General features: G+C 39.8%; 1 protein-coding gene across 4 annotated transcripts in view; it reads left to right on the plus strand.

The window, feature by feature from the left end:
* The first annotated feature begins 842 nt into the window (after positions 1-842).
* Positions 843-23,734, plus strand: part of NLGN4X (neuroligin 4 X-linked) — a 265,757-nt gene continuing 242,865 nt past the window's right edge. For 2 of the 4 annotated variants that reach the window (XM_034757415.1, XM_034757422.1), the window contains exon 1: positions 843-1,236. The gene's annotated coding sequence lies outside the window, so the exon portion shown is untranslated. Of the gene's footprint in view, positions 1,237-1,648; positions 1,919-23,734 lie in introns of those variants that run through there. The other 2 variants (XM_034757434.1, XM_034757427.1) reach the window with 2 other exon arrangements.

The raw sequence follows: 23,734 nt of genomic DNA on the forward strand, positions 1-23,734 counted from the left end.
AATCCATTGAGGTTGTAGTTGCAAAGAGTTCAAACTTCCCCTGACAAAGCTTAAGTAGATCTGAGATGATAGAATCAAGACCCAAAGATCTTTTATACAATTTCATGTCTGTTTGACAAGTTGGAGTTCCTCGGGGAACAAAAAAGGTAATCACCATGACTTTGAAGGAGGTCCATCACTAGTACTTAGCTATATGAATTAACATAAGGCCATTTGCTTGTTCCTCCACCATTCACAGTACATTTCAAAGAGAACTGAATAAGAAGATATCCCGGGGTTTACAATTCATTTAAATGATATCAGAATACAGCATAGACCAGGACTGTTGATTATATTGTTGACCCTACTCATACATATGTAAATACACAAAAACACAAACATGTCTTTTGAGGGTTATTTATTTTGCAGGATGCTTAACTATGTTTCTAGCCATGCCTCACATAAGTTAATATTGGTAAGTTTGGTAACCACTGAAAGAGGTCCACTGCTGGCACTTTAAACACTGCTCAACATTATAGAAATCTCAGCTTTAATGGGTTAAAAAAGCATGGATTTGTTGTGTAAGATGTTGGAATAGAAAAAAAAAACAATGGAAGTATCGCTGTGATTTGCCTCTCTACATTTATTTCTACATGTGTAAAATGCCCACCTGTTCAATCATACAGGTACCCTTGATAATTTTGTTACAGCTGGTTTGCAGTAGGATTAGATGCTCTTTGCATTAGGTTGTAGATGTAGATATGGTTTCTGTAGTGATGGGGCAGACTGCAGAGATCTATTGGCTGCTGGCTTTGTAAATTTCATTCAGTTTGGTCCAATAGCAGAAGGAGAGAGACTGGTACAGCCTGGACCTCTCTCCCTCTTCAATCTCTCTTTTTCTTGCAGATCAGTCTCTCTCTCTGTCTCTGTGTCTCTGCATAGGCAATCAGAGCTCTTACTCACAAACCCAACTCTCCTTCTTGCACTGATTTTGTAATGAATTTTCTTCCTGAATGTAGGTCGTTTACAACAGTAAGCGCCAGTTTCCTCCAAATCCAGCGTTGTTGTTGCTTTTTTATTTTTATTTTTTGTGGTCGTTGCATTCCTTTGGACAAGAAAATCGCGTTGGATTCCAAAAAACAGAGGGGAGCCTTGTTTGAATAATTCCTGTTGTCTGATATCCTGTCAGGATTCCCTGGAAGAATTTGGCTGAGTAAAAAAGGACCTCCGTGCAGCTGCAGCTATCGCACTGTTAAGGTAGGTATACTAGATTTAAGGTTTGTGTGTTCATGTTCATTTTTGCGGGGGTTGCAGTGAGTTCTGAGGCAGAGGGTGATCAGTTTGCTGCAGTCGTTTATGCTTTTACTTTCCCCGTCATTTTTAAGGCGATACTTTTTCTGTCCTCTTCCCCGTCATAGGCTATCTTCATGTCATCTGTGCAGCTACAGATCTAGAATTTGTCTTCCCCTGGACCATCATTTGTTTGGAGGCATTTTGGTGCAATCAGCTATTTGAAAAGGCTCTGGGGCTCTGTGTGAGATGTTTACAAAGTAGCTCTGCCTAACAGACAAATAAACAGAAGTGTGTGTGTGTGGGGGGGAGCGAGATATCTGCAGTACAGGGCGACAGAAAGAGCAAAGCTACAGTTTTCTGCAAACGAGATCAGAGGCAGTGGAAGGAGCAGGACCTCCTGTGTGCACCGGTGGTGTGGAGGGAATTACAGAACCGGCACGTAGGACGGGCTTGGCTTCACCTCGCTGTGTCCCCCTCCTTAAAAAAAAAAAACACACAGCTTGGCTCTTCTTCTATGGAGCGATTCACCCTCTTTTCTTCTTCAGCGGCTGGGCTCGGGTAAAATGCCTGCTTTTGTGATGCATGGGTTCTCACACGTGATGGACTGGAGCCCGGCACTCGCAAGGGACCGTGTCTGGCTGGCTGGGTATGCGAAGGGAGAAGCGACTGGGGGGGGGGGGGGGGGGGCGACGAGTGTTAAGAGAGAAATAAAGGGGGACAGAGGAAGGCTCCGGAGGGGGAAGAAGGAGGGGGATCGCCCTCCCTGCAAAGCTGGGGCTGGGGGCGGGGGGGCGGGACTGGCGCGGCTAGTGGGCAGTGCTGGGGTTGTGTGTGTGTGTGTGGGGGGGGGAGGTGCCTCATGTGGAGCCTCTCCGCACTCCTTGGCTCCGGGTTGCACCTTCCCTACGGGAAACTGCTGCTGCCCCAAACTCTCTGTGTCAACCCTGCCGCCTCCCCGCTCTCCGGGGGGGGAAGTTAGGCACCGCAGAGCGGCTCCCCCTCCTTTCCCCGTCTCCCGCTGCCCAGCCCCGTGCCCACGTCCTCCGGGGCCGCCCTTGCCTGCCCACCCCTCCTGCACTGCAGCGGCCCCATTTCCCTGTCGCCCTCCCCCCCCCCCATTGCCTCTGCAGGGTGCTGTGATTGATGATCTGTCCCTCCTGCAGCCATCAGCCGGGGGGCGCAGTGAGAGCAGCCGCTGAACTTCTACCTCCCCCTCCCTTCTGCCAGACCCTGCGCCAGGCGCCTTCCCCCGGGCCGCCCCCGCCCCGCGAATGCTGCTGGCGTGTGGGCTGGGGGGTGGGAGGGGAACTGAGCCTTGCTGGGGTCCCAGTTGCAAGAGGAGTTTTTTTGGAGGGGCGGGTAGCAGAGCGATTCCCCTTCCCCTGCTCACTGCAGCCACTGTCTAGCAGTCCCTGCTGCAGACACGGTTCTTGCCCACCTCGAGACTCAATAGCCCCAAGCACACACCGCAGCGCCCCCCCAATCTGGCCCTCCCCAGGTTACACCGCCTAGCCCTCATCTAGCTGATCCAGGTGATGGGGTGCCTCAGGCAAACATCCCCAGCTCTCCCGGCCGCCCCACACGCGGCAACTCAGCTCCCTCTCCGGCAACCTGCTCCGCAAGCTGCAATGCCAGTAAGTTCCTTCCTCCTGGCCATGAGTCCCTTAGCCTTGGCTGCTCACCGTCCCCAGTGCAACCTGTCCCTCGGTCTTTGCTGCCTTTCTCTGCCTCAACCTCACCCCAGCTCCCAGTCCCCAGCTAATTGCCAGGTGTCCAACGCCTGCCTTGACTGCAGAGAGCTCCATTCCCCCCCTGGGAGGGGTAGAAGCCAGGGCAAGCATCCTGCAGCGGCCACTCTGTTCCTGGGTCCCTGGGACTTCTCCTGCCAGCTATTCCAGTCCAGCCACAACAAGGGGACACCTGAAGGCTAACACCCACCTCAGGGTAACAGTGCCCTTATTTTCAGCGGATTTGGCTCAGCTGGAAGAAACTGGATCCTCTTTTCCTTGTCCTGTCCCCAGCAGAGGCTCTGACTGCTGCAGGTTTCACAAGTGGTTGTTTTACTATTTTCCGCTTGCAGGAAAGATCTCTTCCCCCCCCCCCCTTCTCACCTCCCCCCGTGCTGGGATTCATTGAGACAAGGCTACATTTGATTTATTGTTATAATTATGATTATTTTATCATTTAGAGCCAGGGCAACTATTTAGAGCGAGCAAGAGAGAGGAAAATAAAGAAACCCAAGAGATAAGTTAATCATCTGCGCTGTGGGCCTATCCCTTGTTTTCATAAAAGAAACTAGTAATAATAGAACCCTTATCTATCCCTGAAACTAAACTAATTTTAATATTAGGCAGGGAAAAATAACTTTGTGGAAACAAACAGGTGCTGTTCTTGCAAGAAAATTCCACAAGGTGGTAGTGTGGATACTTACTAGTGACTTTTAATTTTATTTTTGAGATTTGGTCAATTGCTTGAAATGTTTTATTTCCATGTATTCCACCTCTGTATCTTGAAAGCCCAACTGCATGTATGTTTTAAAACTACAAAATCATGTTGGATTTCAAATGGTTTAACATCCAGGAAGCATTTCCTACCTCTAGCTTCCCTCCTTTGCGCGGTCCTCGGAAGCAAGGGAACTGGAAAGGTTTTAAGAAAAAGTTTTCAAAAAGTGCAGAATCTGGATGTGTTTGAGACATGCAACAGCAATTTCTGTCAAAGGATGGCTAATGGAATGAAATGTGAAAGTCCCTATCTATATTTTATTAGATAGATCAAGTTTCCGGATTAAATTGTAGCAGTCCGGTAATTCAATAAGTAGAGGCAGAGACTGATGTGGCCATTTAATCTATTATATTAGATGCTTTATATTTAACTTTTTGAGTCCATAGGCTTTATTGGGGTGTTGATGTTTACTATAACCACAATGATGTAAACAAATGTTCAGCTTTGATACTTTGTATTTAAAAAGTAAGGAAATATTTGTTGATTCCATAATCATGCTTCATCAGTTTTTTGGAGAAAAAAATCCTTATATCTAGGCTGTATTTTGATCCCAAATGATTACTAGCATTAGGAGTGTGTTCCTGTAAGTAGAGGAAAGGGATTCAAAATGCAAAGGCAAATGGATGAAATTGTTAGTAGGTACGCTGAATGGAAATCTCCAGTTCATGTAGCATGGACTTCTCTGCAAATTTAAATCATCTCAGCTTGGTGGAAGGATGGTAATCTATATGCCATGCAGTACAAATTATATTTATTCATTATAAGACATTTAAAATCCTTTCTTATTATTAATATAAGAAAATAACTTTTTGTGTTACCATAGAGAGTTGATCATTATATTCATCAATTGTAATGAAGTGGATAAAAAACTCAGGTTTACGCAGGTGGGCTACTTTCATACTTAAAATTAATCCTTTTTTTATTTTCTTATGAAAAATATATCTGCCACATCTGTTAATATTTTACAGAATGGTCTATACATATTATTGCCTTCAGGAGGGTTGCTGTAATTCTTATCAGTTATGCTGCAGGAGACAGGATTGCATACTATTAGTCATAACCCTGATCCAACTAATCATTAGATACCATGGATGTGAAAAGGTACTATGAATGTTGTGACTTACCAATAGGTCATTTATGCAAGCAAAATATTTTGATGGTATTAGAACAGTACATTTCATGACAAGATATTTTTATGATAATTCAATCTTTAATTCTGACATACTGGTTCTTAGCAATTGAGAATTATTTTTCTTTTGTTTACAAGTCACTTAATTTTTTTCTCTTCTGTGTGCATAGATAACACACAACTGCAACTATCATCAGTGTTTTTCTATTTGGGCTATACTAGGTATCATAACTGAAACTGTGGTTTTGGCATCCAAAATATATTTCTTTGATCCTGTTTTTCATCTAGGGCTTGATCCAAAGCCCATTGAAACCAGTGGGGATTTTTCCACTGATTTCAGTGGCCTTTAGATCAGGTGCATATAATTTATTTTGTTGTAGGATTTGTAACATTTCAGAATGCTAACATTTCTAATTGAGACTGATGATTTGCCTACTACTCCTTTAAATAGTAACATTACAACACAAAGTCAAATATTACAAATGCTAGTACGTACACTGTAAACACAGACATCTTTTAAGCCTCATGCTAAGTGCATAGGATATTATTTTTTCCTTGTTCAACAATGCAGAGTGATCAGTTAAGACAATTCTTGTTAGAAAATACACAACAATAAAAAAACTTCTCAATAAAACTTCTAAATAATATAGGATAATTGTATTTTGGATTGGATTAAAACTGGATAATTGATACAGTGGATAATTTACCAAAAATTCTACATGCATAGCTTCATTGTCACAGATGCTCTTTTCAGCCTGTTTAGTTAGACTAGTGTCTTGAACAGGCCCTTTGACTCAAAGGAATAGTGATAAAGGGTTTGTCAAAAATGGCTGTCTTAATATGCAAATTCCAGCTGAAGGTCATTACCAGTCAGTTAGAAAGGAAGGGAAGAGGCAGAAGGAAGAGCTGCTTGATAGAAACTATAAATTTAAAAAAAAATTGTATGGAAACAGTGCTTTGTTTAACATGAAAAAGTAATTGAACACTGCATAAAGGTGTGTACTTCTGCTTTGGACAGGTTCTCAATATGGCCTCCACTTAGCTTTTCAAAGAAGCATGCTGTTCTTTGACAGCTGAATCACACAATGTAAGGAACAGATCCACCTGGGTGGGACAGGAAAAGCATCACTCTGTAAACAGCATAGGATTTAGTCATTCTGCTGTTTGAAGACTTGTCACAAAGCACAAATGTTCAAGATCTCTTTTGTGTGACCAAGATTCATTACAAATGCACACCAGACTTTGAATTTAAAAAGAGGAAAACCTAATAAGACCAAAACATAAACATGAGGCTGGCAATGAGCCACTCAGATCATCAGAATCTCATTTCAAACTGCAGCTATTCTCTGTCACAGTTCCGCTCAGGTGTGCTCAAGCAATGTTTGTAAAGCATTTATGCTCCAAGCCATTTTGATCCCTACATCTGACAGGGTTATGTCCTCAACTCTATCACCTTTTAATAGTTCTATTGTGTTTGAGTTAGTAGTCCCCAGATCTGAATTTTAAGAAAAAAAAAACACTTGCTGGTTGAAAAGAAAAAAGGTTTTATTGGTACTATTCCTCAAAACGATAGATGTGGAAGGTAATAAATGTCCATTTTCCATAACCTGAAAGTGGAGTAGGAGGGAGAAAACTTACAATTTATAGGGGGGAAAAAACAATGGGTACAATTCATAGGAAATAAATATCATTTTGAAGAGGGTAGTAATAACAAAATGAGGTCAGATCTCCTGGATTATAAATAAGTGAACTTGGGGTGGAGGGAACATTTCTGGATTGTTAGATTTAAAAGAAAGTTTATATCGAACAATATTATTTTGTGACCTATTACCATAGTATGTATGATGATCTGAACATTAATAGCCTCTCCAGAAGGTGTTGCCTTTCCCAGTTACATCTGTATAAGGGTTTGACCACTGGCATGGCTTATTCAAATAGAATATATGTGTTCACATAATGAAATGAAACCTAGCGAGAAATGTTCAGATGCACACTACTGTACTCTATCTAAAAATGAGTTGTAATAATTGAGATCACATTGTACAGCTCTTACATTCTGCTGTGTTCTGCGTTGAGCTCACACACCACTCTGAGTGTTAGGAAATGTTTTAGCAAATGTATTCAACCAAATATAGCTTCAGTAAGTAAAAGGGTAAGACTTTCCATGCTCATCTCTCCATTGTCACTTTATGTGCACACTGAGATTTGCAGCTTGGGGTTGGTGAACCTTTTAAAAGAAAATTAATGGAACTCTTATTAGAAAAAATATTACGGAAGCTATTATATTAGATTGATTAATTCACTCTGCAAACTGGGGGACGGGGGAAGAACCCATGTGCCCTACCATTATTAAAATGACTTTCTTAAAAGGTATCGATTTTTTTGTGACTATAATGCAACTATTTTGGGGATTTTGGTTAGAATGTACCAAGGCCATATTGAAAAGTGATGGAAATATTAGGCAGAATATAGTAATTTTTATAATGACATGATTAAGAGGGGCATATAGTAAAAAAATCATTGGTTTTTGGAAATGCACTGATGCTTGGTTATGTCTAATTATGAAATTATTAATCTGATGAAGGTTATTCTACATTACATAGTGTGACATAACTCATGTTTTATTTACTACTCTTTATAACAAGTTTTAAAGTCTTTAAATTATTTTTTTATAATGAAAAAGTACTTTAGTATTAATTATAATAATCAATGAAACAGGCATTTTAGTTCTTTATTAATTATAATCAATGGTATAGCAAGTACTTACAATTTGAGAGATGATTGTATTATCATAAATTGGTGGCTGTGTAGATTTCTCTAAGAGCTTCATTCAGATTTGCATTTGTTGGATATGAATGTGCAATAAGAAAAGTATGTAACTTCTTGTTCCTCCAGCAATAGTGACTCTTTTTTCCCTTTTGTACAAATGGAGATACGGCTCTTCAATCCTGAACCCAAAGAATATACAAGGCCAGTAAGTCAATCAAAACAAAGCCTTCCTGCCTCATGATTATAGATTTTGTTTAGGCCATCTAATATTGAAGCATTTTAAAATCACTCATCTGCATTGTATCTGGGTGCTAAGTCAGGCACAGGTATAAAGTGGGCATGAAGTCAGCAGGTTTGCTCAAATCATATATAGACCTTGCTCTAATGCTATTCTAGTCAATGGTCTTGCCAAATCAAGGGCTGCCAGCCATGTTGATTGTTGCCATCACGTGGCAGTTTTGTGATATAGGTGCCACACAAGGAACTGGGTTAACACCACCAAACTCACTTGCACTATTGCTTGAAGCTAAATTTGGGCCTTCTGAAAATGAGACAAGCCAATTAACCAGTTCTATCAGGCATTGCCCTATCTTTGTATATACCGTATCTGGAAATACCTGATAAGTACTAAAGCATGAGTTAAATGTCCCTGAACAGATTTTTCACTAATTTTTAACTCCTTTGTTTCATAAATGAACACTTGTTAATAACTGTACAATACATTAAGTTCTCCAAGACAGAGACTACGGATGTGTCTATTGCTCAGTGCCACACACTTATTGATGTTTTACAATATAATGATGATTGATACTCTAAATAAATTTGCTACCTAAAATACAAAAGTCCTGTTTTAAAGATGCCAAAATATTATATTATATATATAACTTAGAGGAAAAACGGATAGCTGCATTGTCAAATAAACAAGTTGGAATGGACACATATGTTTCTGGTTTATTTTTTATATTCATTTGATACAGATATTTAGACCAAACTTTTTGTTTTCAAATAATGGTGAAACTTGCAAAGGAAAAGTTGCAGATTAATTTATTTAGGAGGAGTAAAACTTATTGGCTGCAGGACACAGCTTGTAGAGGGCAGTTGTATTCGCTACTACACTTCGGTTTTACTCTGAAATCACAGATATTGTAGTAATTGTACATTTGAGAATTCTTTTTCTGGAATAAATGAATAAATATCCATCTTTACCTCCCATGCCTTTATTTAAATTCTTTACAAATCTATAGCCTTGTCTGTCCACTTCTTTAGGGGTTGAGTGGTCTTTTTTTTTTTTTTTAAGCACCGTGGGAATAAATACAAAATGTTGCCTGGTAGCTGCATTTTACAGAGGGATAACATTTCCTTCAGATTCTGTCATTTGATTGTGCTTTTGTCGATTTGGCTGTGGGAAGGTTTCCAGATCCACATTTCCAGTAAGCACAGCCAATATTTCATTCTTATGTATGGCCATATATGGGTGCCAGCCATGTCTCTATCCAACTAACGAACAACAAACTCCCTACTCTTTTCTTTACTGGATGTAGCATAGGCCATCAACATAATTAAGATTAGCATTATGGGGCTGATCCAAAGCCTGGTGAAGTCAATGGAAAGACTCCTGGAAAATACAGTGGACCCTGAGTCAGGCCCTATATGAGGAATATGCAATATTTGAGTGAAATATACAGGGTCCCATTTAAAGGGATTTGTTGGCTGGATTTTAATCTGTGCTCATTAAAATGCTTCCAAATCCATCTTTTTAAACAGCAGAAATCTTCTGTCCTCCTGAAAAGCTCATTTATGCAAAATCAATCCCTCTTTTGGAAAGCTATTATAAATGAATAGGACGTGAAGGTATAGGGAGCCATAAATTTCACTAGCCTGCAGAATACTGATGGTTCAAAAGCTTAGGACCGTATATTATCCTCTATCCATGTTCAAGGATTTTGTTATTTGTTGCTCTAGTATGAATAATAAACATTTGTTCAGCAAGCACCATAGCTTTGCATGATGTCTTACTGAGGTTTGTTAAAACAAAACAAAACCTGTGTGTACCCTGGAGACCCGAACCATTGGTAACTGACTTGGTGGTAACTGAATTGGTACCTGAACCATTAATGCAATGCTCACACTAGCTGTGGTTTTGTAGGGGCAGTTGTGCCCTACATTCACACCAGTGCTGCTCCACAATGCTGCACTGCCTTCTGGGTACCCAGTTCCACAGTGCCTGCCTATTGGAGCAGTAGCTTGAGGGAAATTTTGAAAAACTTTCTAGAAGCCCAAAGAAATTGTTGCAGAAGAGGTGAAGCCCCCATAGGAATCTGGCAATATCTGCCATTTCCAATTTTATTTTTATCAAAATGAAGAACAGAGAGTCTGATCTCATGCCTTGCTTAACACAGTTTCTGCTCAGCCTCTGGGACTTGAGATATCTCAGGCATCTGCAGTAAGGGCATTGTGTCAGTATTCTTGAAGAGCCAGGGAATGAGACACCAGGAGTTAGTGGATTTATTGCTGCAACAGTTGTGTGTCTCACCCAACATCTTCAGTAAATGGCTCTGTGTAGTACTTCAAGATCATGCTAACCAGGTTGCGTGCCTCCTGTAAATCATGTATATAACTACTGAGTGGTCGGACAGAGTTGTGCTCCAGGCCTGGGATGGGCAATAGCAGCTCATTATTAATGTAATGATTATAATGTCTGCCTTTTGCAGTTTGTGTCATGTATGTGAAAGCAAAGATGAGGTCTCAATACAGGGTGGAGTGAGGAGGCAGTAGGGCAAATTATGCACAGCTGGACAGACAAGCTGTGGCACTGGAGGCTGTAAATTATATTAACACAGCCTGCAGTAGGTCTGCTGCCCAAATTAGAAATGCTCAGTGCACAGAGTTCCAAAGAGCAGGTGGAGAATTGGGGGTTGGATGATGCAGATCACTGATTTTGACAGAGCAAATATTAGCGATTAGCACCACTGAAAACTAGTGTCAATCTGGGGGTGGCTCATTTGGTAGATAGACACTTATTTTTATGATCATTCTGATGATGATAATTTGTAAGGTGAGGGGTTATAGTAGACAGTATTGTGGATATATTGATGCAATGTTAACAGTTAACAATTGTTATAAAATACTTTTGTTTGCTTTATTGGTGGTTAAGACTTTTTTGCAGTTCTTATGCTTTCCCCCCACAGTCTATGTGTGTGTTGTATGAATTGGATTAAGCCATTGAAAGGGAAAAGAATTATGTTTGTTGATACAAAATCTAGCATATTTGATGTGATATTTACACAAATTTTATTTTGACAAGTTATCTATTAGAGACACAATCATACAGGCCAACTGGCTTGTGTAACTAAGGTAACAGGGTAAATTAGAAGGAAAGTAAGATTTGTATAGTACAGGAACATAAAATTGATGTTTTGCACATAGAAAATTAATCTCCTCGGTTCTAAGTGCAGGGATGGAACATTGTTGGAATGCAGAAGAAGGAGCTAGAGAGATAGTGCATGCCAACATGTGCCATTATCCTGCATTCACATTATTTTGGCCCGCTGGTGCCAGCATAGGTGAAAGGGCCTGTTGCTGGGGCACCTGTGCCATCTTCATTTGCATCCTGTGACATCTTAAATCGTTCCCTTTGGAACTGTTGGATGTGAAGTCTCATTTCCCTGTTGCTTCTGAAATAGACCATTCTAAAGGAATTGTTCTCCTGCATAAATCTTTCTTGTCTTTAAAAACAGTCTTGGTTTTCTTCTCTAGAAACCAAACATATGATCAGAATCCTATTGTATTTCCCTCTGCATGTCCCAAACAATATTCTCTGTTTTCTTTTCCTTGCCTCAAGTTAGACAGCTATTTCACCATCCTTGATCCCATCAGCCCCCTTGCTTGCTTTAGGTGTTACTAGGTGTAATACTGATCACCATCATGAAACATTCAGAATTAAAGGCTTAATAGCCATAGCAGTGACTAATTCATCTCTTGGAATATTAAAGAACATCATAAAAGCAGAAATTTCTGTTTTGTTTGGAATTCCAGTGCCTTTTTGCAAGGCACTTCTGTTTTGGAACTAGAAAGGGTAATGATATAGCATTAGACTTTCTTCACAAATATAAAAAAAATGTACAGGGCTTGGGGGGGAATGGGCAGGGAAGGAGAGCGATGGAAGAGAAAATTAGGTCTATAATTAATTGACGTGTTTGCCTGATTTGAGTACTTGCATTTGGTGGTTGGCCAGAGACAGTATAGGATATATATTAATTCCTCTATCAATAAATGTGGTAATTATGCATCAGATTGCTCTTAATTTTCCTCAGAATGGTTTTTAGTGCATAGAATAGAAAAGCAGCTAGATAAGAACAAGTTATTAAATAGGTGTCCCGATGTGGTGTAAGGTCTGACAGATACATATAACATAAATATTTGGTCCAGTGTATCCTATGTCAGTATCCTTTTTTTCACATTTGCTGCATTGTGGCTTCTGTTGGTACACTGGATATCTACCATTAAACTATGTTGACCACTTTTCACCACTTGCAGGAACAGGGGACAATGCATCCAGCCATGGAGATGGTTTGCTAAGGGAATGCTGAACTTGTTAGAGTTTGGGAGAACAAACCTAGTGGTCCCAGGCAGAAGCAGATGTTAGGGAGGAGGAATGGTGAAACTGGAGGAGAGGGGATAGTCTATCCTCATGCATCCATGCCCACCATTTTCACAGCAGTAATGGTGGTGTTTATTACAACCTGGAAAATGTTTCTTCCAGCTCTACAGTCTGCAAACTCAATCCTGATTGGTACATATATAAAATTGGAGTTGAAGGCCTATATATTCCAGTTCTTCCTTTTCCTCCTGATTTGACGTGCTGCTCTGTCAGGTTCTTTGGATTCGCTGAAGTCGTTCTGGCATCTCAGGAAGATCTCTGGCATCTCCTGTTCTGGCTCCTCATCTGTAATGTTCAGCTAGGCCATGGCGCTGGCATTTTCCTCCTGTTACTTTTCATCACTTCAAGCTGTGATGTGATTGCCTGTTCACTTGTTAGGGACTCTGACCAGGTGGTGTATTCCAGACATGTTAAGGGGCCCAGTAGGAAGGTAGTGCACCAAATTTCACTAGTGGAAACAAAGTCAAGGGGAGAAAAGTGAGCAGAGCATGGGTGGAATCTCCATCCTTAGAGGTTTTTAAGTCCCGGCTTGATAAAGCCTTGGCTTTGATGAGTTAGTTGGGTTGGTCCTGCTTTGAGCAGGGGGTTGGACTAGATGACCTCCTGAGGTCTCTTCCAACCCTAATCTTCTGTGGGGATGAGGTGGGAAGTCGCAGGCAATGGGGTGTAATTAGGGGCAAAGCCTCAGAAGTATGTACAAGGATCTTGAATGTAAAGACAAAGGGAGCCTAAGAAAGGACTAGAAAGAGGGTGTGGGTGTGCAGGGTAGTGGTGGAGGAAGATTATTTTAGCAACTGAATGTTCAGGTTTGGTGGGAGATGAGTCCAGAAAGAGAATGGTACAGTAGCTAAGATGAGACAGAAACATGAGTTTTGATAATGGAATTATCATTATTCCACACAAATCAGTGGAAGCACATGACTCTTAATGCTATCATAACTCCACAGAATTTGTAGGGACCCAGCATTGGGTGAATGGTATGTTTTATTCCTTTGAAACCATAGAGGCTATTTTCATTCTGAACAGTGATTTAGTACCCTTTTTTTTTCTTCTCAGCTAAAGCTCCTATTTAAAAAAGATCACAGAACTCCCTCACAAGTATTTCCTCTTTTATAATGCAGCAACTTCCAAATGTTTCATCACTGAAAATGTTTCTGTTTAGAAATGTTTTTCCTTGTAACTCATTGTTTATCCTAACAAGTATAATAAATCACCTTTTATGTTCTTTTGTTTCAGTTATTTGCAATCTGACAAAATGAGCTGTAAAACAAAACAACTGAGGGAAATGGGAAATATATGCAGCATATGTTCTCAGGAAATTTGCTTTTATTATGTAAGAGCAGGTTTATTAAAGCTATGTGGGTTTTGATGGTTCTGCCATTGGTACAGAAAAATGAGAAAATAAAACCTAGACTAAAATAAATGTACCTTGAGCCCACTCATACACCACTCATAGCTGTTAATTTAATAGCTAATGAGGAGTTCATGCAGGGGTTGCTGCATCATAGCTCTCAAACAAGCCTTATGTGTTATTTCATATTTATGAGCCTGCTTTTTTTTCTATTACTTTTCTAAACAACGTAGAATTGATGCACATCCTCCAAACCAAAAGTGTCTGTGTTAAAACACAGAAGAGTGGTTTTGTGGGTGGAGGCAGGGGTGCTGGAACAATTTTTATGGTACGTCCCTTGGCCTGCGCTGCTTCCAGCAGCTCCCATTGGCCTGGAGCAGCGAACCGCGGCCACTGGGAGCCGTGATTGGCAGAACCTGCGGATGCGGCAGGTAAACAAACCGGCCTGGCCCGGCAGGGGCTTTCCCTGCACAAGCAGCGGATCAAGTTTGGGACCACTGCCTTAATAAATGAATTTGCCCTATACATATGATTGCACATAATGTAAACTATACATCATTTTCCAAACAGCTGTGGTGCTCTATATGTAAGATAATGGGCCTGACTCAGATTGCACTAGCACTAGTTTTACACCAGTAGGAATCCAATAGAGTTGCATCTGATATGTGTAATGTATATAGGGCTAAGAAAGAACATTTAGGCCCTATAAATCTCCCTCTAGCTATTTGTGCTCTTCATTTGTGATGAGTAGGTCATAATGTAATATGTTATTTTATCAGATGTAAAACTCTTCTGTTTTTAGCTAAGGAAAATGTCTTGTAATCTATGCATTAAAATTGCTTACTAACCAGATGTTTGTCCCAATGCATGTGAGTGAAATGGTCTCTCACAAATTCCTGTAACTGCATTAACTTTCTTGACAGAGTGATTCTAGGAAGTTAAGGCAAAGATACAAGTAAATGACAAGAAGGGGTAGAAATCTGATTCTTGAAACATGAGACCCATTTTAATGCAGATCATGGTGAAACAGGCTTAGAATTCTGCAATAAAACAAATCAAATTAGTTTTCCAAGGTATACATTCTCTTTAAACTTATTTTCTCCATGGCTAATCCTTATTAAATACTAGCACTTTTTTTTCTCTTGATAACTTTTTCTGTTTTAAATTCTTATTCTAAATCAGGGATCAGCAACCTTTGCGGGCTGGGCTGGTTTGTTTCTGTACCGCGTCTGCAGGTTCGGCCGATCGCAGCTCCCACTGGCTGCGGTTCGTCGCTCCAGGCCAATAGGGGTTGCGGGAAGTGGTGGCCAGCACATCCCTCAGCCCACGCCTCTTCCCGCAGCCCATTCCTAGTCGTGCTATGGCCCATATAGCAGCTCTGAGAGGTTGTTCTAATTTAGACAGGCCCCAGGATTGTCTGAATTATGCCAGAGGCTGCTCCAGCTCTTGGAGCAGTCCAGGATAAGGAGGGCTCTAAAGCCACGTTGAAGCCAATTTAATTCCTTTGCCCTGCCTCCAAGCCATGCTGCAGCTCCTTGAGACACGGCACAGATTCTCACTCCAGGTCTTCAGAAGTGCTCAGCACCCCGCAGTTCTCACTGGGTCATTTATCACCTAGATTTTGACTTTTGAAAATCTGGCCAGTTATTTAGGTGTCTAAAAGGAACTGAGATCTTTTGGAGTTCACAACCAGCCCAATTTCAACAGGCCTAGTTTAAGAACTTTTATTGGGCCTTGGCTTCCCCATAGAAAGGAAAATATTGAGTAAGAATTCAGGGAAGAATGGCCTTAAGTCTTCTTGTATTGCATCCTACATTTTCCCTTTAATGTAAGCATTGATGTAGAATATTAATTTTAGAATATGCATAGATCCCACCATTTCTACTTATTAGTTTACGATATTGAGCTCTAACACGGTATGCAAGAATATTGGAAAACCCACTTTTATTATGTAAAAAAGCAACTGTCTGATAGCTTTTGGGACAAAAGTTAAATTTAACTTCCCTCACAGTCTGCTGTACAAATACAGCCAGAACGAATAAGGTCTGCAAGCTTGTTTATATTACCAAAACAAACAAACAGAACACAAGGTCATCTCTTTCATTTTGTGTTCCACCTCACCCTTCCCTTAGAGTTTTATGACATATTTTTAGTTTTTTCTATGTATGCTTAAATAATCCTCACACTGTATATTTAAGTGTACTTCTGACTTTTGCCAATCAGTACAAAAGTACCCAATATACACAGATGCCTCAAGGTGTCTACAAAGTATCAAATGTATCCAGAGGCACTAATGCCACATAAAGTCACTGCTGTCATATCTTTGTGCTGTTCCCAGAGATACTAAATTGAGGAGGCTATACTTTGAGGAATGATGTTGTGGGATCAGATGGCTAGATTTATTAAAGTTGGTACTAGTGCTATGTGGAGTACTGCACTGCCTTTGAAGTTCTTGGGTTTTGGAATGACAGGAAACAACATGGTAGTGTCCACAACTATTCTTGATGATACTACAGGCAACAAAATATTTGATCTTTCTCGATACATCCAAGCACTTAAAGATTGGGAAGTACTGGTATTTCATCAAAACTATGACCCTAGCTTCAGCTTAAATTCCTAGAAAAGCTACCTATTGAAGTCACATAAAATTGTTCCCCGGTGATCTATGTTGTGGTTGCCAGACATATGAATGAAAGTTATCACTTTAGAACCGTCTCCTATCTGGTGGTCAAACTGGATCATGTGCCCATTTTAGTTGTTCCAAGTGAATGCTTCTACTGACCTCAGGAACCTGAGAAATCATAACTATGTGGATTTCAACAGTTCTGCCATTGGGACAGAAAAATAAGAAAATCCAGAGTGTAAAATATGTTTACCTTTATCCCACTCATATGCCCTACCCATGTAGGTTTAGTTGGTTTAGTAGGTGGTGAAAGATCTTTGCAGGACTGCTATGCCATTGCCCATGTGAAACATGCACTATTCTAGTAGCTCCAAAGTAACAAGACTTAAGAGAAGGTGCCTGTATTTATCTCTTAACTCTTGAGAGTGCTATGCAAAATTAAATGTTAACTCACAGAGGACCAAGGAGAGCACCCAGAGAACTGGTCAAATGCTCAACCTTGTTTCTCATGTTTTTTTTATAGGTACTTTGGATGTTCAGGTCACTCTTATGTGGCCTAACTATCATACATTTTCATGCTATCGATCTTCTTTACTTTTATCAATGGAGCTGATCATGGTGTCAAAGACTAATTGTTTATGGATTTCTGTGATTTCCCTTCTGGTGAAGAAGTGTATCTGATTTTTCCTTTCCAGCCAAGTGTCAGCAGCTCAATGACAGCTATTATCCTCTGTTAATGCCCTTGACATCCTATTCCTGCCTGGTACCTCAGCATTTTTTGGCCCCAGAAGTCATTGTGATTCACCACTGTGACTCCAACAAGTCTCTTGGACTTGCAATAGCCTGGTTACAGCTTAGGAAAGAGAAACTGTGGAGCTAACACTGGAGCATCATCTTCCACAGGATTTTGTGTTAATATAATGAAAATTGTATTTCATTGTCACCAAGGATGTCACAAATATTATTTGTCCTCATCTGTGGACACAGTGAGGTACTATTCAGGTGAACTCTTTTTTGTAGTGTGCCTTTACCTCCATAAATTTTGCTTTGTTTCTACAGAGGACATCAATGGTCTTCTTTCTTTATTATTGTAAGCCTTCACTGCCTGCAATTTCCACACTTGCCCATATTAGTTACAAGCAAGAGCCACAGCTGTGGTGACATTATTGATAGGCATTATCAGCTTCTCTCAGTTGCAGAAAGGTACTGACCATCTCTAAATATGAAGAGGTCTGTCCCCTTCTCAGCAAGACAATTCGGATGCTTGCCAATTACTGTCACTCTCTAATTTCCCTTTTTCAGGAAAGTGACTGAATGGGTGGCTGATATTCCATTTCCGGGAGAGCTGGACACTATTGACATCCTTGGTTCTGGCCTGAATTTGGGGTTAAGATTATATTTGTCGGGGTCATGAATGATCAGACCAATTTGGGCTTGTTGGCCGTCTCAGCAACTTTTGGTACAATTGATGGCAGGATATTTGGTGACCAAGGGACATTACTGATCTGTCTAGAACTGCCCTTCAGTGGTTCTAATCATTCCTAGAAGTCAGGAGTCAGTTGTTGATGATAGACATATCTCATCAAAAGATATAGAATATGAAAGTCCTCAAGTAAATAGCACACCTTGTACTTTGGTCATCAAATGTATGATTTTTTGCAAGAACATTTCTTGGCATGGGGTGTAGTATAATCAGGGTGGGCTTCCTATGACTACCCTATGTAGTCCAGACACAGCAGCTCTGTATTTGTGAGCTTTTTGTTCTGGGTATTCATAATGTGGAAGGGGTGGGAAACTTGTCATTGTAGTCAGGATGGCTTCCATCTGAGGTTGCTGTAATGTGTATGTTCTACTGCCACTCTGGCAGCTATGCCTGAGGGTTGAGAGATCAAACTCCACATCTGTTATCTGATTGCTGTGTGTGCCAAAAGAAAGACAAACATTAGAGTAGATTTAGCCACCTAATGGAAGCCTGTTGGCTGAAATCACTGTGTATATCCTACACAATTAGCCCAACTGAGACACTAATAAAAGTCCTCATGATTCAGTCGACTCATTTGAGAGAGTTACTGATAACTGGACCTTCTTTCAGGCCAATCCAGGTGGCAAAGTTTTTTCAGAAAAAAAGTATATTTTTTCCATTTGTAAACTCAAAGATAGTTTGAAACGTGTTATTAATTCAAGCTTTCAAAAGGAAATAAAATCACTTTTGGCTTCAGGACTATCACAGAAATTCTCTTAATCCATTTTTTTAAAGTTATGATTGAATAAAAACAAGGGGCTATAATGAAAACCTGTATGGATATTTATATATGTGTCTGAGCACAAATGATGTCATTATGGAAATCTGATTGTTTTGATCATTTTCATTCCATTTTACTTTAGAAAAATAATACCACTCATGAAAAATTGCCAAACTGATGGTTTTTCTTCTAGACTAGTTTTTTGTCCCCCACAGAAGACAGAACAGTACTGCTACCAATAAATAAATGGTTTATTTCCATTCCTGGCCCAGATGCCCTTTACTACATCACCTCAGAAATTAGAATAGTTGCTATGTAGTGAAAATATTTCTCTTTTACAAGTTGTCAGCCTATTTGTCTAGTTGGTCATAAAAATAAGAAAAAAGTATGGGAAAGAGAGATTACTTTTGACCTAAATTAATATTTTATTTTCGTGTATCATTTTAGAGGGGTGATTTTGACTGCGTAAATAATTGTAGGTCAGAGTTAATCTTGTTTTTTTAAAATTTAATTTGTGTTTTTGAAGTTGTATTGATTTAAAATGTATATTTATTTTATTATGAAATTATTATGGCCTTTAACTAAGACGGTATATTAATAAACTTACTTCACTAACAGAACAGGTAAAATAGATGTGGTGATAATGTGTAAGGTTCTCTAAATCCTGTATATTAGAGCTGGTCAACATTTCTCAAATGCAAAGTTCTTTTTTTCCTATTTTTTTAAAGTCCTCTTTTGAAAATGTTTTTTTTTTATAAACAATTGTNATATATATATATATATATATATATATAAAGTTTTCAAGTGTTTCTAACTCAAGCTTTATTTTCTGTAGGCTTTAAATTTTTGGTACTTTCATTTCAGAAACTTCAGTTTATATCTGATAAGAATTAATGAAGCATGAACCACAACACGGCTCATATTCAGTTGGGATAAGAAGCTTGAAGTTTGGTAGCTATAGAGCCCTATCTGTACTGACTATAGAGCCTTATCTGTACTATTTGAAGAGAAAAAAAAATATGGCAGCCTGTGGTATCTTTTAATTTTTGGTTTGTGTTATGTTCTGATCTTTAATAGAAGTCTGATACAGGTTCAGTTGGAATTTTGGGGAATATTTAGGTTCTGATTTTATCTTAACAATTTCTACCATCTCCAGTAAGAAACTTAGCTGATGTCTTAGTTTTCATGGCAGAGAGTACCATCACTTATATGGTACATTTCGACAGTTTAATTGCATGGAAAGTGCACTTCAATTGATACTGTAATTGTATGGTAAATATGGCAACTGTTGTTCATACACAGTAATCCCTCCTAGGTCCAAATTATGTTATAAGCATCTTTGTACCATGGGGGGGGGGAGAAGCTTGTAATTTTATTTACCATGTTAAATATTCGTGTGTTATTTACCAAGTATGTTATATTATATAACTACAGCATTTACATGGTACCACAGAAAGGAAAATGCAGTAATACCAATCATTTTCAAATTAGGTGTTTGACCTGGTATTTTAGGAGCAGATTCCATGTTGCCCAGTACCTTACTCCATGAAGTCAATGTAGAATAGCAAAGTTCAATAGGTAATTCATTTCAGTTCTTGACCATCTAAGATCAGGTTACATATAGGCTTGTTAGGAGTTCAGAAAAGAGAAGTTACCCTCCTTCATTTAGAGAGATAGCATAAATGGAATTTTTGTTGATGGATGAAGAAAGAACAAAAAATAATTTATTTCAAAGACTATGAAATGAGGCAGAGGATTTGTTTGGTTCTGGATTGGTGTTGTCTGATGTTATAACTGAGACTATGAGCGAGATCCTCTGCATTGTGACCACTTTGTCCTACTCTGTTGGTATGCTCTATCTCTAAAGCCAACTCAGCAAACTCGGAGGGGTGGTGTGTCACCTTGGAAACGCTCACCCACTATTGATCTAAGGATATCTAACCTCCATGAAAGTCTGCTAGCATTTTGCTTTGCTGGAATTCCCACCCAATGATACAGCAGACAATTGGAGTCAAGAATTCAAGCTGAAGAGAAACTTATCACCACAAGTATCTGAAATGGGACTAGTGTTTGGCTGAAATAACTATGAACAGTCAGAATAAACATACATGTGGCAAATGGTTTCTCCATTGAAACCAGTGATGTTGGCTGATGTGTTTGTGTATATATATGCCTACTTAACTAAAGAAGGAGACAACTTTACTCATATGCAGACATCGGAGCTCAATGTCCAGATTCCGAATCCAGAGGATAGCCTCTGTATAAAGAGAGGCTAGGCATTGTAAACCGCTTCCAGGAGGTGGAGACCAGGCTGGGGCAGTTTGGTGGTGAGGCTAGAGTAGGGCAAGGACTGGGGGTCAGGCAAGGCTGGAACGGGAGGAGTCTGGGAGGCGCTGGAGTCTGGTGCACTGCAAGGCAACAGGAAGGATCCTGGCCGGGTAACACTGTTGCTCAGACTGATCTGCAACTCTACTGGGGCTGTGGAAATATCTGAGTCTTGGGTCATCTGACCCAGGTTCCGCTCAGTGATAGGCTGCTGCTGCTGTATGCCTGAAGACTGACTCATTGTTGGTTCTGAGTGCTGACTCATCACAGCAGCTGAGCAAGCAGCCCTAGTTCGGCTGCATGTTTGCCTCACACCCAGAGGCAAGTAAAAGGACAATAGCACTCTTCTCCAGGAGTTCATGAACTGCTGTAGGAAAGGGGTGTGAAGAGATCATCTGTGGTGTCACACCCCAGACCACAGGAGTGGGATTCTTCCCCTCAATATGAGCAGACCTTTTAGTTAGCACTGCATGTTGTTTCCTGTCTGAAAACGGGACATCAGTCAAACAGAGATGTAATTGGCTGGTTTCATATGTCCTAGGTCTCCAGGCAGGCTTAATAGTGATGGACTTAATGGCACTGTCAGACAGGAAACAACATACAGTAACAGACATGGTGTCCTGTTATATATGATGTGGGAGGAATTCCAGTCAAATCAGTCTGGTTTCTAAGAACATCAGTCTGGCACTACCTTTCCTTAGTTCTTGTTCTTGATACTGTATAGTTGCTTCCAAGTTAACTGATGACCATACCTGGCTCTTTGTCTTTTTACCTTACAATATTAATGAGAAGTGGCACAAGCTCTCCTCATTTGCCTATCTCTGATGCCTTCCCAGCTGGCATGGATTTATGTCCATTCCCCCTTTCCAGCTGTGAGACCTGCCTCTTGCTGTCTCTGCCCTTCTAAATTCTGAAAACTCTGTTGTGGCAGACAATAAAAGCCATTCAAGGGCATCTTTTGGTGGCCAGTTATGCTGACTTTAATGCTGCTTATGTTGGGAGAGCAGCATAAAGCTGCCCAAACACAGCTGTGGATTTAGACCACTATTCTCTGAATGAGTATAAACAACACATATAACATATACTCTGACTTGTAGTTCAGAGAATTTCAAGGGAAAGTGTGAAACTAATGGAATGACAGGGACAAGATTGACCTAGAAAAATGAACAGGGATATAAATACCAGACTATGGATTTTTATTAAAAAGATCAGCAAAATAACGTAAGATGGTTTTAATGTTAAATACATATGATACTGAGTTGACAGGGGAACTTTTACAAATATTGTAATTGACTCAATGAACTGTCTGGGCAAAATGTAAGGATACTAAATGTTGATTTTTAATAAAACTCAGCATTGACCTGACTGTTGACACTGAAGTCAATGAGAATGCTTTCCATTGTTTCTGATGGAAGCAGAATTGGAGCTTGTCAGATTAACACGGCTACCACTCTGAAACCTGTCTGCATGGAGAGTTATTCTGGAATAGCTGTTACTATTAACTCCAGATATGGATCTTCTTATTCCAAATTAGTTTATTTGCTTTTGGAAGTGGATTAAGTTACTTCAGAATAAGAGCCTCAACAAATGGAGTTTAATCACAATTTGTTTTTAATTTCCACTTTACTTTGTTCCAGGTTAACTTTCATGTGGAGACAAGCCCTAAGAACATCACTGAGCAATTTTGAAAATCCTTTTGTAAATGTGTTTGGTTTGTTCCTGGAGATGCCTAGGGATTGCTAGAGACCTCCAGGCCAGTTGGACAGACTGGGTCAAGAGATATCCTTTCAGACCAGAACAGCATGTCAGAAAGCCAGGACTTCAGTCATGGGGGAGTTTATTTCTCAAATAATGACTAGGATAACTTTGCAATAATAATGATAGCACATACGTCTTCATTGCTTTTGCATTGTAATGATTGTAGAACCTTAAAAATCAGAGGCTATTGTTGATCTACTCCTAGGAAATAAGCCAAGTATGCTAAGTAAATAGAATTTGGGGAGCATCAAAGATCTAGTGATTATAACTTCATTAAATTGTTGAGATATAAACAATGAAGGAGGAGGAAATAAATGTCTTTGATTTCAGAAAGGCATACTTAAAAGGTTTCAGAGTAGCAGCCGTGTTAGTCTGTATCCGCAAAAAGAAGAACAGGAGTACTTGTGGCACCTTAGAGACTAACAAATTTATTAGAGCATAAGCTTTCGTGGACTACAGCCCTCTTCTTCGGATGCATATAGACAAACTTTGCCTCTCTACAAAGGAAAAAGGACAGCTATATGCATCCGAAGAAGTGGGCTGTAGTCCACGAAAGCTTATGCTCTAATAAATTTGTTAGTCTCTAAGGTGCCACAAGTACTCCTGTTCTTCTTTATACTTAAAAGGAGTGCTAAGTTCCCTAGGAGTTAAAATTAGCTGTGAGAACAGTGAAGAATACAAAGTCACTTCTTATCAGGCTAACACTAATTTGAGACTTCCTCACTCAGTCTTGCATCTGTTATAAGCCCCCCTTTTATATGTCTGTTGACGTAACCTGCAAATTGCTTATGTCCCAAAAACATAGAGAGAGGAAGTACGGCATTTAAGAAATTGTTGAAAAGACAGCAGTGGCAACTCATGCAGATTAAGTCTAAACAAGTACTGTAAATGGACAACAGAGGTCAATATGGTTAAGCAGGGATATACACAGTTTAAAGTATAATCTAAAATCATTTAAAATTACAAACAATCTGGCAGGGAGAATTGGGAGATCTATAAAATAAACAGAATTAAGGTAAAAGGATAATTAGAGGAGCACAAAGAAATACTATGAATGTTAAATTGTGGAGAATATTTTAATTACTAGTATTTATTCATTGTT

Source organism: Trachemys scripta, chromosome 1 (genome assembly GCF_013100865.1).
Source record: "Trachemys scripta elegans isolate TJP31775 chromosome 1, CAS_Tse_1.0, whole genome shotgun sequence".
NCBI lineage: Eukaryota > Metazoa > Chordata > Testudines > Emydidae > Trachemys > Trachemys scripta.